General features: G+C 40.8%; 1 protein-coding gene across 2 annotated transcripts in view; it reads right to left on the minus strand.

The window, feature by feature from the left end:
* The window catches only part of ZC3H12B (zinc finger CCCH-type containing 12B), a 261,754-nt gene that overhangs the window by 36,423 nt on the left and 212,590 nt on the right, over positions 1-12,741 (minus strand). The gene's annotated exons all lie outside the window — the stretch shown is intronic.

Genomic DNA, 12,741 nt, shown 5'->3' on the forward strand with positions numbered 1-12,741 from the left:
AAACACATCTTTGCTTAATTTACTACCACTAATTTTGGGGTGGCAAATGCAGTGTCTCACTCGAATGTAAGTCTTGAAGGCCACAAACTGTTCCATTAGAATTTTCTTTATTCCCAGAGAAAAAGAACAAACTTCAACCTCTGAGGCAGGGAACCCTGATTACTTGGACCTATCCTGCCCATGGTACCTTGCACAGGGAACTTTACCTTCTCAATGATCCAAGTCACTCTAAAATGTTCAGGTGCAGACAAGGCTCCAACCTGCATAGGTTGGGGGAGTCTTCTATACCAAGGAAATCCCAGAGCCAGTCCCGATTTCCCCAGCACCGAGCTTAGGGATACAGTAAATAGCTAATAAATGCTTCCTAATGGATTCTTCTTTCTCAAAAAAAATTGATCATGATCCAAGTTTTCTTTTTTTGGACACTAGATTTAGCTTCTATCTCTAGAAGATTACAAGAAATCTCCCTTTCTATAGTAACCTAAACCAGGAAGAGTAACAGATTCTCATTGTTGGCCCAACTTTATTGCATAACTTCTGTATAAGGGAGAAGAACCCTCAGTTACCCAGAATCCATCCTTCTTTAGCATTTCATTTTGAGGAAAAAGAAAACAAATTCTCACATCTCCTTCTCATGTCACCTCCAGATGGAGTAGCCTCCTACCTGGTTCCCTGCTTCTAATCTTTCTCCCTCTGATGCATCCTGTATCCTGCTGCCAGATTAGCCTTCTTTTACAACAGTTTAGATGCTGTCACTCCTCTGCTCAACAACTTATAGTGACTCCCTAGGACTGACAGGAGAAAGGCCAGCTTCATTAGTCTGACCGTCAGAAAATCATCAGCTTTAGGCCTGGGAGGTCACTTTTAGAGACTGAAGCCAAGCCTGTCACTTCACAAACAATCTCTCCTCCCTTTATTGGGCTCCTTACGATCCTCCATTCAGCAGACTCATTTGTCCTCTTCACCTATCAGCTGGACTGCCTTTCCTGTACCTTTATGTTAAGGCCCAGGTGGCCCTGATGACCTCATCTCATGTTGATTTTTGTCCTTCCCTAGTTGGCCTCTTCTGCTCATCACCTATATCATGGAGTTGACCTGCCCTGAAAAGCTCATGGTGCTTTAAATGAGAAGCAGAGAGCTTTGTTTAATGAGGTGAGTTGGGGGGCGAATTATCTCTCAAGACTCAAGGAAAGGTAGGCCCTGATGGACAACTCTTCAGTGGTCGGTTGCCTGTTGCCTACTGAGTAATGCTCAGACTCTTCAGTAGGTTATTCAAGGTTCTCCATAATCTTCCTAGGCAAAGGGCCCCATCTGTAGGAGGTATTTAATTGATTTGTTAAGTTGATTTCCTAATGCTATAATGAGTCACTACTCCTCTACTCAAAGACCTTCTCTGGCCCCCACTTGTCTCCAATTCCCATTCTGGTGCATTTAAAATGAGGTCCTCTGAAAGGGACCCACATGTGCAAAAATGTTTGTGGCAGCTCTTTTTGTAGTGGCTAGAAATTGAAAACTGAGTGGATGCCCATCAGTTGGAGAATGGCTGAATAAATTGTGGTATATGAACGTTATGGAATATTATTGTTCTGTAAGAAACGACCACCAGGATTTCAGAGAGGCCTGGAGAGACTGACATGAACTAATGCTGAGTGAAATGAGCAGAATCAGGAGATCATTGTACATGGCAACAAGAAGACTATATGACGATCAATTCTGATAGACATGGTTCTCTTTAACAATGAGATAGTTCTAATGATATTGTGATGAAGAGAGCCATCTACTCCCAGAGAGGACTGTGGGAACTGGGTGTGGACCATAACATAGCATTTTCACTCCTTCTGTTATTGTTTGCTTGCATTTTTGTTTTCCTTCTCGGGTTTTTTTTTCTTTCTAGATCCAATTTTTCTTGTGTAGCAAGATAACTGTATAGATATGTATACATATATTGGATTTAACATATATTTTAACATATTTAATGTATTGGACTACTTGCCATCAAGGGGAGGGGGTGGGGGAAGAAGGGGAAAATTTGGAATAGAAGATTTTGCAAGGGTCAATGTTGAAAAATCACCCATGCATATGTTTTGTAAATAAAAAGCTTTAATTAAAAAAATCAAATGAGGTCCTCCACAATTTGGTTCTGACTTACTTAACACCACCTCACACTTTCCCTTCTTATGCAATGACCCTTTTATTCACGCTGGACTGTTATTGTCAGCTGTTCTCATCTGCCCTCTTCTGCCCTGGGTCCTCTCAATCCATTACTATCCTTCCCACCCTTTAAGCCCAATTCCAATTTGAGTGCCTCCTCTCCTGAGCAGACATGACCCTCCCTCCACTGCTACTCCATCGCATTTACACAACAACAGGCATCTGGGAAATCTATTTTATATTAGAGCTCTTTGCACACTCCTCTTAGTCCTTTCTTCTAGATTGTAGCTTTGATGACAAGAATCGAGTGACTCATCTGGGCATCTCCTACAGTTCTTAGCACTAGGCCTCACTTCTCTCAAGCAGATGGTGTTCAAAAGCTCTTTTTAAAGTGAATGGACAAAGTTCAGAACAATGATTTTGAGGCAGTATAAAAGCATCAGATCACAGGATTTAGAACTGGCAGGGCTCTTCAAAATTATCTGGTCTGTATTCTTCTCCTTGCAAATGAAGAGACTCAGGCCCCAAATGGGGAAGTGAATCGTCTATGATTACACAGGCAGCAAGTAGCAGAGTCAGAATCAGAATCTAGGTCTTTTGACTCGGAATCCTTATTCTCTTCTCAACATACTACCCCACCGTCAGTCATTAAAGTAAGGTTTACTATACCATACTTACTAAGGCAGAAAAATGCACTGATAGAATTATAGATTAAATCTCTCTCTCTCTCTCTCTCTCTCTCTCTCTCTCTCTCTCTCTCTCTCTCTCTCTCTCTCTATATATATATATATATATATATATATATATATATATATATATATATATATAGCTTAGAAATACTTTTTGAAATCAAGTTTTTCTAGCTAATCCTCATTGGCCAGAAAATGAATTTATTCGAGGCGATCGGCACTGTGACCAGTATATAATTAAGAACATTACCACGAGATCTATGAGTCTCAAAAACATTTGTCAGAGCAAGAAAGCCATCCTGGGAAGAAGTGGGGTATCTTTGCCATAAAGTTGGACGCAAAATTGGGGTGGAAAAATCACATTTCTCTTTTGCCTCGTTTCTCGGAGGCCTTTGCTAATGTGCACAGAAGGATCCTGTCAGCTCCTCTCTTCCAGTTCAATGATTGCTCAGCTATAGATTATAAGCAGTGAATCATTTCTAAAACCAAATTTTTAAAAGTCTATTTTTGCAATGCAAGACATCTCTGATAACTAATAATTTACGTGGTGATGAATTTTCCCTAGTTAACGTCTTTAATCAGTAGATCCGAAGTTGATTTCATTGAAAGCAGTAAGGGCTTCGGTTTCCTTAACTTTAAGGATCAAAAATGTCAGGCAGCAGCAGGGGCATTTTATGTGTAGGGAAAGTTAGTAGTGCTAGTTATTAATAATAATTCAGAAAGGAAGTATGGAAAGATAATGTAAATGCACAGTGGTTTGGGGTTACAAAGAGCTATCATCACGTTATTCCACATAGAGAGTAACAGTAAGTTGGATGTTGCTCCATGGCATAAAGGTGGCTCTGGGTTCTAGAAGAGGATGCCAGGAGGTCAGGAACTTTGGAAGCTCCTACCAAATTCAAGGGCCAGGCTAATTCATTCAGTGCCTCCGATTACTGCTTGTGGGCCTCTGAGCAAGCCATTTTTATTTACTAGACCTCAGTTTCCCTCTGTAAAACAAAGCTCTAGAAGCCTATGTGTGACCTTAGACAGATCACTTCTCAGGACTTCAGTTTCCTTCTCTGTAAAATGAAGGGCTTGGACTTGATGGCCCTTGGAGGGCCCTCCCAGCTCTAAATTTAAAATCCTCTGATCAATTGGATACTGATTCAATACCTCTGATATGACAGACTTTGTTCATCGAGGCTCATTACTGGAAGGTTGATCAAGAGATGTGGATGGTTTTGGCCACAGGAGCTCAAAAAACTGTTTACTATATAGTGTAACAGGTTGGGGGCTGCCTCAGGGAAAGAAATCCATACAAGCAAAGCTCAGAACTCACATCTCCATGAAACTTTATAGTATCTTTGAATCTTTGAGCGGAAAGAAACCTCAGAGGTTGGCTAATCCAACACCCACCTGATCAAGCATCACAATAAGTAGTCATCCAGCTTTCGCATGAAGATCACCAAGACAGGAAAATATGGAGGCTCTAAGTGAACTAGATACTCTTGAGGCAGTTCCGACCAAGGAGAGACTAGTAGGACTAAAGCTCCCTCAACCTTCCTCGACAGTGTCCCCACTCTAGCTTCTCTGGGTGCCATCTTGCCCTATGGCTTCATAAGCTTACTGCACATCACTAAAACACCAGATCTTTTTCAGATGAGCTGGTGTCAAGTCACATCTCCTCCACGTGCTACTTGTAAAGTTGATTTCTTCAATTCAAATTTAAGACTCGCATGGTAGAGAGCATCCCCTCCCTTCTCAGAGCCAAGAAGCCTTGCCAATCCATTCCACTTCTCATACACTAACTAGCTATGTGATCATGAACAAGCTGTTTATCTTTTATAAGCCTCAGGCTACTAAGACTTTAAGTTTTAGATTGAGTTGAGAGCCATGTTGGTGGAAGAAGTTCCCATTCCGGCAAAATCACACATCCTTGATGGAAGTTTCATCTTTTTAGATTTGTCCCAACTTCCTAGCCCAATAAGATTGTTTATATGTTTGATCGGCTTTTTGACTTGACTCTTAGCCATTGGGTCAGCACAAATGAAAAAAAAAGTAAATCATATTAGCTACACCATTGCTAAAAATATCATAGAGCACAGGGCTAAGCAGAGAGCCCTAAGGCCCTCCACTGGGAAGCTTCTTTGAAACTGACATTGAGTGAACCATTCAATATTACCTTTTGGGTCCAGCCATTCAACCAGTTCTGATCCAGTCTAACTGTATTGTCATCTTTTCTTGGGCAGAGCAGAGTTTGTCAAATACTTGGCTAAAATCTAGGTAAACTAAATCCACAACATTCTGCTCATCTATCAGTCTACTGTCCAAAAAAGGAAGGAGGGTAGCATGACATGATATGTCCTGGATGAAGCCAAAATGAGACTTTTTTTCTAGACAGGCACTGGTTGGTAATGTCTTTAATATTCTATCATTTGGCCAGGAAAGTAAGATAAACTCATTGGCCTGTAGTTTTCCCCTTTGAGAAGAAAATTTGGACATTTTCCTATTTCTAATGTTATGGAATCTCTTTGAGCTCTACATCCTTTCAAGGTTCACTGAAAGAGACTCAGCAATCACTTCTACATTATCAGCTTTGCAACAACTGGTGGGAAAGTGTTGACCCATTGTACAGAGGAGGAAACTGGGAAGGAGAGAAGGAAATGACTTCTCCAGAGCCATACATCCAGGAAGTGACAAGAGCTGGGACTCAACTATAAGTCTCCAGACTGTTGGAACATTCTTGGAACTCTTTCTATACCCAATCAGTTGCCCAAGGTCTATAGATTCTATCTCTAAAACCTTCCATTTCTCCCATTTCCTACCTTCTTATTATTCCCACTGATCCAAACCTCTCTCCATTAATGGTAACCCCACTCCCTCAAACACTTTTGAAAAATGAATGTAAACTTAGAGCCTGAATTTAATAAAGGAGGAAACAGAGGCTCAAGGAAGTGACAGGATGACTCTACAATGCCTCCTCATAGTGTGATAATTTCAAAAGTGGAAGGGATCACAGAACACACTGAGTCCAAACCTTTCATTTTACATATAGAGAAATTCACAAATCTCCTGTGAAGTAGATCAGGCAAATATTGTAAGTTGCAGTGTAGAAAATAAGAAACTGAGACCAAGAGAGGGTAGGGACTTGGCCAAGATCACCTAGTGAGTTTGCAGTTGAGCTGGGATTGGAACGAATGTCTTCTGACTCTTGGGGTGATGCTTTTTCACTTTATCAACGTTCACTGTGTACATTTTCATCCCTACCCTCTGCCCCTACTGACCTGATCCATGAATCCTTTCATCTTTCCCCTCACGATGACCCTAGCTATCCAAGTTCAGAAAACACTGGGGTGAATGGGGACATCGCAGCAGTGGGGAGCAGCTGTCAGGTGAGAAGGGCTTAGGGTGTGCTGCTCCTCTGCTCTGCTCCCCACTCAGGATACCAACATAGTCAAGTAGCCTATAGGCCTCTTTTCTCTCCAAGTCAGGTCAAAGCAGTTGGGTCAACAGGAGTATGAAGGAAGAGAGCGTTTGGAGCCAAATCAGCTCATTGCATTTTCTCTTACCTCATTTGCTAGAAAATGAAGGGGATAAAACAAAGTGTACAACAAGCTTTAAAACACAGGAAATAAGAAACACCTCCCTTGTGATCAGCTCGTTCCTTTTCTTACTTGTAGATTTGATATCTTAATCACATGAGTTCCCATTTCTCTGTTTTCAAGTTCTTTTGTCACAACAATCCTGGGAGATAGTGTGTACAAGAATTATTAACCCCATTTTACCACAGGGAAACTGAGGTTCAGAGAGGAGAAGTGACCTGACCCGGCTCAGACAGCCAGGAAATGGAAGATCTGGTATTAGACGTGGAAGGCCCTCTACATCAAAGCTTCTTAAACTGTGGATCACACACAATGCTATGTGAGGTTGCAAAACTGAATACGGGGGTCCTAAAGTTATGATTTATTATCAGTAAATGTTTGATTGGTACACCTATTTTATACGCCAATTTACCTGGGGTTGCATAAAAATTTCTTGCGTGAAAAGCGGTCTCAAGTGGAATAAGTTTAAGAGGCCCTACTCTACATCATGGAACATGAGCCAATAGTAAATGGCAACCAGGTCTTTGGACTTTGAGATTCAAACCCTTCTACTCTGTTGCAGTATCTTTTGCCACCACCTCACTGTTTGAAATAAAGGATGCTTATAAGGTACTAAGTGGAATTGAGGAGACAATGGTTAAATCTGGTTTAGCACTGATTTAATCCTACCACAAATAATGGTTTCCTAGTGATAGAATGATTGGTGTGTACTCAGTGTGGAGCTTATAAGGGAGAAGCTCTCAGGGCTAAAAGGACAAGTGCACTAGAAGCTCTCGGAAGCTGAGACAGATTCATTCCATCTTCCACTTTCGTGGTAGCTGGAGGCTGAAGCACAAACCTTTGGATTCGGAGAGATTCAGAGGGCAGAGAAGGAGGCAGGAGCTCAAGCTCTCGGAACCAAGGAGAGAGGTAGGCCTCTAAGAAAGCTAACCGGGCCCCAGGAAAGGAGACAAGATTTTCAAAGAGACAATAAAGGATTTGGACTTTGACACCTGGCTTTACTTGTGGTAATTACTGAACTGAAAGGAAGGCTGCCTCCAGAGACCCCAAGGAAACCTCAACAGAGAACATTACATTTTAGAGAGAACATTATACCTCACCTGTTACAGAACTACCGGGACAGCCTCTTAACTGGTCTTCTGCCTCCGGGTTCTTCCCCCATCAATGCATTTCTTATACACTGCTGGCCCAAGCTTTTCCTAGTACCTCATTTTGATCACATTCCTCTTCCTTCAATGGATCCCCACTGCTATATGTCAACCACTTCATCTGGGCATTTAAGCTCTTTTCTCCATTGCCCTGATTTTCTACTCTTTCCTTACACACATGCTCCATCTCTTCTCCCCTCATCCACTTTCACAGTTTGAACTATCACCTACTTGGAGACCATTTCTTTGAGAAAGAATCCCTAACCAGGGCCTGGAAAGGGGACTCCTGAAGATCTGAACGGCCTGCTGGGCACTTCAAGGTGTGCTAAGCATGCCCTAAGCTGAACTCATCATCTCCCTTCCCAAATGTATGGGAATGCTTATCCAGGCTCCAAGCCAGACAATCATCTTTAGATCCTGCTCAAACAATCCAACCCTCTCAAGTGTTCAAGTCCCATCATTTCTGTCTTCTAACCTCCTGGTTCTCTATTGCCTCTTTGCCATTTCTACCATCCCCATGCCATTTCTGCTGATGACAACCCCACTTTCCAAGTCACTTGGACTTCAAATGTTGGCACAACTTTTGAATTACAAAGAGTAATAGTATGTAGATTTAGAGCTGGAAGGGACCTCAGAGGCCAGCTGGTCCAACCCCCTCATTTTACAGAGGAAAAAACTGAGACCCAGGGATGGAAGTGACTTGCCAAAGGTCAAAGAGGAAGTAAATGGCAGAGCTGGGATTCAGACCCAGATCATCTGGTTCCAAACCCGGCACTTTTTCCACTAGCTGCCATTCTTCTTCATCTGTGCTCCACCATAACTAATCTATCAGTTAAGGAATCAAGTCCCTTCTATTTCTTCAGCATATCTTTCATTCTATTCTCTGTTTCCATTACTTGTATAGTCTCTCATGTACCTTTTTACTGAACTGTTGCTAAGGCCTCATATTTATTCTCTCTGTGTCCATTTATTTTCATACAGATTATCAGATTAATATTCATGAAACACAGTTCTAATCATGTCAAATTTTCAATAATTTCTCACTGCCTCTAGGATACGGTTCCAGTACCTTAGCGCAGCATTTGAATCTTTCCCCAATATAGTCCCAATATAGCTTTCCAGCCTTAGCTCCTAGTATTTGCCCATATATAAAAACCAAAATAGACTAACATAGTAGATATACTTGCTTATCGATTGAAGGAGAAGACTTGGACCTCATATTATAATCTCAGCGTTGGAAGGACCATCAGAGAACACTTAATCTAACTAGTATGTTATCCCACAGAAAGATAAGAGGCCCAATCTTGGGCATGGCCTTTTCCTGTTCTCAGCCTCCATTTCCTCCTCAATAAAATGAGGGGATGGGACTAGATCACCTTTGAGGATCAATCTCACTTCAGAGCTAGGATCCAATCAATATGTGTTCTTAGGCACACGTTTTGATTTTCTGAGTCTCAGTTTCATCCTCTGACTCTTAATTAATAATAATATGAAGCTCATGAATCTTCTTTCTAAACTATGTAGGTTTATTTCCCAGAAAATGGGAACATAATTTAACAAAATAAAAATCGCCCCATTCAATCCTTTCGATAAAAAGAGAGCACTGCAATCTGATTTAGGAAGCCCTTTCTAGCTCTGACATTAGCTGAAGTCTCATCTGCCTGTGATGCTTGGACATCATGATTTTGAATGCCTTTATTAGGATTAGATTAAGCTTTGGTGACTAGGTGACTAAACATCGATTCTCAAAAGCTTCAAGGTACTCATTCGTCTAAGAAACCCTCGGGAATTGGGGCTCCACATTTTCCAGAAGTTACTGGCTTTCTCCTACCATTATAATAAAACATTGCCAGCACTACAATCTCCACTAATAACTGTATTCCATTTTGTTGCAATGACACCTTGGAACAGTAACCAGTCACTTTGTTGAGAGAAGATAACCCAGACATAAATCCTTCACCTTTAACCTTCTCCATCTTAGGAGAGAGGCTGAGAGGAGACAGGAAGAGAGGAGAGAAAAAGGAAAGCAGCTGAGAGGAGAGCTGGGGCAAACATGTGGCATGGAAGAGTTTGGGGGCCACTAAACAAATAATTTGCTGTTCACACGCATTCTTTCCTTCCTTTCTACTAAATTCCAATAGATTATAATTCAAGATAACAATTACATATTATGTTTAAATAGCTATTTGTTCCCATTGAGCACAAAGTGATTTATGCAAGGACTTTTAATCCTTTTATCATCTCAAGGGAGCAAGAAGATGTATTCATATTCCTTAATGCACACATTTGCTTGCCAAGGCTAACATGGAATACAAAACTTTTGAGAGACCTAGAACTAGGTGGGACTTAGGTGGGACAGAATTTAAAGGAACCTTAGAACAGGGAATATCAGAGCTGGGAGGGGCCTTAGAAAAGAGCCTGTCAGAGGTTTAAAAGACCTCTGAACCTAGACTGCCAAAACTGGAAGGGTCCTTGGAACTGAGACTCAAGGAAGGCTAAGTCCTTTGGCAGTAGAAATCAGGGCTTTTAAACTTTTTCCACCCTTGACCTCTTTTCATCCAAGACATTTTTACATAACACTGAATATATAAGTATACAAAACAGGGATACAAACCAAACATTTACTGATAATAAATTATAATTTTGTGACCCTCACATTCAGTTATGAGACTCCATCCAGGGCCACAACCCACAGTTTAAGAAGCTGGAGTCTAAATAAGAAGCAGATTTTTTTTTTTGGTTATTAAAAATCAATTGGAAAAAATCTTTATACTTTCATTTTACTCCTTCATAAGAAAACTCCTCTTTTTATAATCTGGGTAAAATTACTGAAAACTGGAAAATAGTAGTTACCACCAAATGATCATCCTATATCATGAGCAATATGGAGTTGGAGAAAGAACACTGGTCCTGGCATCAGCCCATTTGGGTTCTCTCCCATCCTGGCCACTCATTTCCTGTATGACCTTGGGCAGATCATAGAATAACATCATTCCAGGGACAAAAAGGCCCTTTGAGATAATCTAGTCCACCCTTTAATTTTAAAGACTCAGAAACTGAGTACCAACGAGGGCCCAAGTACACACAAAAAAGTTATCTGACTCCAAAGCAATTTTTCCCCAGTGTGTCGTATTTTAATAAAAGGCCACACAAATCTGAAAATTCTTGTAGTTATTAACCACTGCTATTCACATTTCATATTTCTTTTTTCATAATTTTTTTTGGTGGGCGTGGGGAGAGAAAAGCAGCCAAATTAAACAGCTCTACCTAAATTAGGTACAGGGATTTCAATGTGACTTTTAAGTCCATGGTGCTACAGTTTTCCAACTAACCCAACCTTCCCTTTTCATTGACTTGAAGTTTGTAAAGTCAAAAAATACTTTCAGACTTCCCCAGTAGAAACAACTGCCTCCAACGCATGGTACAAAAACACCCAATCAGCCAGGCTGATTATTTGATTCAACAAATTAAGCGGTTCTAAAAATGCAAAGCATTACTTGTACTGTTACAAGGAAGAGCCCCATTCCCACAATGGGTCCAAGGCTCCTGAACACACACGGGTCCATCTTGTGGAACCGAATCCACAAGGTTCTTATTCTTTTTGTTTCATTGTCTCATCTGGAGTGACTCCCAGAAATTTCAAAAATAAAGCTCATATATGACTCGTGTCTAGATCTCTCCAAAGGCAGGTAAAAGATGTTCCAAGCTCCCAGACAAGCACTCAAAGTTCCAAATCTGAATCAAGTACAAGACAACATTTTACTCCACAGAAAATGAAGATAGAAGGATTCTAAGTAACACAGTGGAGACAGGGAGCACAACAACAGATAGAAAAACACTTAGGTACTCACTCGGGCACTTGAGACTCCATCAACGCCCTTCAGAATAGAACTGAATCCCAGCTACAGTCAGGACAGCTCTTTGATGCTACTTTTTTTTCCCTTAGTGTTGGAACAAAGTCTTCCTCCCTCCAAGACTTAATGTCCTGCCATTTGGTTTAGAGCCTTTCTTACAGGTAATCATCCTTTGGAAGCTCCCTAATGAGCCATCAGTCTCCCACCTCAAAAATAAGAGATGATTTGGGGGTAGAAATAAGTCTCCCACCAGACCTGCACTATCCAAATAACTTACTGGCTTTATTCTCCAAAAAGACTGCTGCCTTTTTTCTCCTAAGAGCGCACTACATCAGGACCTTTCATTATCTTCAATAGGGGTCCTCCACCTGGTAAAGTGTTCCATGGATAGATTTCAGAAGAGATTGGGAGCTTGAATGGTAGAAAAAAATGACATCTTAATTTTCTTAACCTATAACTAAAATTTGGCATTTTTTCAATTATTTACAAACCTAATGTTTTGCCAGACAGCCAGAGAGGTTCGTGACATAAAAAAGTTAAGACCCTCAATTCTAGTCTGACTCTTCAGTCTCTCAGATTTCAAGTCTGACTCCCAAACTCTCAAACTTGGGGCTACTCATGAAGCAGTTCCTAAATATGATAATGCCCAGGAAACCTTCCTTCTCTAACTCAAAGTTTCTTAAACTCTGGGTCATGACCCTATATAGATCAATACACGGGGTGGGGGGGTTTGCAAAAAATTTGGCAACAGTAAAAAAATATTACATATTCTGACAAGATTTAATTCTTTGTGTAAAAATAGACATTAGTACTCCAATTTGCTTTCATCTTTAATAAAGGATAAAATTATTGACATATACCAACGAATTGCTTTAAAATAAATTTGTGATTTATTATCAGGGAATGTTTGATTTATATACTTATTTTACATACCTATAAATCCAGGATCATGTAAAAATTTCTCAAGCAAAACGGGGTCATGAGAGGAAAAAGTTTTAAGAAGCCCCGCTCTAGCTAGAAATCTAGAAACTGGGATTACATTACCTAAAAATTCAAAATGATCTCTCCTCTGTACAGAAGGACAACTGCTCCTGAACTACCCTCTGAGGTCATATGCAATCACACATCTCCCTCTGCTCATGTGCGTGCCTGTTTCAAGTTGCCATCAACTGCTGCTGGAAAGCATGTGGAAACTGTGCCTGGAGACAGGTTCCTCATCTCTCCCCATCTTGAACCCAGGTCCCTTCTGTTATAGGATGGTATGTCCCATCCAAATCCAGAAAAAGTGTGGGAGGGAGACAGTGAGTAGCTGGTG

This window comes from Antechinus flavipes, chromosome X (genome assembly GCF_016432865.1).
Source record: "Antechinus flavipes isolate AdamAnt ecotype Samford, QLD, Australia chromosome X, AdamAnt_v2, whole genome shotgun sequence".
Classification (NCBI taxonomy): domain Eukaryota; kingdom Metazoa; phylum Chordata; class Mammalia; order Dasyuromorphia; family Dasyuridae; genus Antechinus; species Antechinus flavipes.